This window comes from Nematolebias whitei, chromosome 2, assembly GCF_014905685.2.
Source record: "Nematolebias whitei isolate Nwh7 chromosome 2, NemWhi1, whole genome shotgun sequence".
Taxonomy (NCBI): Eukaryota; Metazoa; Chordata; class Actinopteri; order Cyprinodontiformes; family Rivulidae; genus Nematolebias; species Nematolebias whitei.
Genome location: NC_056499.1, coordinates 13,782,433 through 13,784,100, shown reverse-complemented (window position 1 = coordinate 13,784,100; position 1,668 = coordinate 13,782,433).

Genomic DNA, 1,668 nt, shown 5'->3' with positions numbered 1-1,668 from the left:
AGCAGAACAGTGGCTAAAAGCTACATTTAGCAAAGCTGGAGCTAAAGCCAAAATTGACCAAAACACAATATTTAAAAGCTAAAATTTGCTACAATTTGAAATGCCCATTTATTTTAATAAAACTAAAAATATAAATAAAGTTAAATATTTTGAAAAGTTGCTCCTTGTCAATCTGTGAAAGGTCAAAGGTCATTCAGAGTCCATCGTTCTACAGAGAGAAAGATTATTCACACGTGGAAAACATTTAAGATGGCTGACAGTCTTCTCAGCAGATTCACCCTGAAGGTCAGACCGTGCAGTGACTCTACAGGCCTCAGTTAGCAGGTCAAAGGTCATGACCTCTACTCTCTAAAAACAATATGGCAGCTTGACTTAGGTTTGGAAAGTTTCATCTGAAGGAACCACAAGACTTCTGGACCAGAAACAGACAAAAGGACAGATGTTTACCCAGAATGCACTGCAGCAAACAGCTCCTCCCAGCTGTCAGCACGGTGGTGGAGGGCTGATGGTTTGGGATCCTTCGATCACTGAGTGAACCATGACTTTTATTGTGTCCTAAAACCCAAGAACTGACAGATGGTGGACTTCCTGTTTCTAACAAACAGCTGTTTTAAATAAAACCTCGGAGCCGTATCTTCCACCTCCACCTGCATGAATAACGCTGACGAAAACCTTCTGTCCCTCACCTTGAGCTTCCAGCTTGCGCAGAAGTTTGACCTCGCTGGGGCTGGGGGCTTCGGGCACGAGCGGGTCGCCCACATTTGGGGGTCGCCCCTTCCTCCGTCGGTTCCCTTTGGCGCTGTCGCCCGACAGGTGCCGCTCGGAGTTCGGAGGGCGACCCCTGCGACCCTCCATGGCTAGAATCCGAGGAACCATCTCGTCCTCCTTCAGCAGGGTCCACTGCAAACCCTGACACGGAAAAACAAGTTGAGAGGGAGAGATGTGGAGGATGAGAGGTAACTGCAGGTAAGATTTAAAAATATATGTAATTGAGCTTTAAGGTCTGGTGGCTAGACGCCAATCTGGTACAGATTAATATAAACACAGTTTAGTGTTAATAACTTACATATATATATAATATTATATATATATAATATCTTATATATTTGTAACTTTAGCTAAAACAAACAAATTCAGGCAGAAATTACAATCGTACAAATCTGTTGTTTAGTAAATTTGTAACATTGTGCAGTATTTTGGGCTTCTATATATTTCCTAGTTATTCTCTTCATTTCACAAACAAATAGTACTGTGCAAAAATCTTCAGCCACAGAGTATTTCTGTACATTTTGGTTCTAATGAGCCAGACTCTTAAATGGTCTTAAGAAAAAGTTCTGCAGGCTTTTTGGAGGACGTTTCTCTTTAGGACTTTGGCCTCGTTTTTATTAAAACAAAGTGTATCTCAGCATAATGTAAAGTATCTAGAGCAGATAAAGAGGACGTAACCAAGTCCCTCAAAAACAGAAAAAAATAACCAGCAAAGACTTGATGACCAGAACCTGAGACACATCTTCATGGATGGACTAGAAATAAGATCAAACACAGCCACTGAAGGTCTACATTACTGGAAACATAATCAAATTAAACAAGCGGTACGTCGACGTCCCTCGTCGCTGAGGGGTTTGAATAGTAAATGTTTGTAGTTTTTGAGATGAGTGTTTTTCTGGA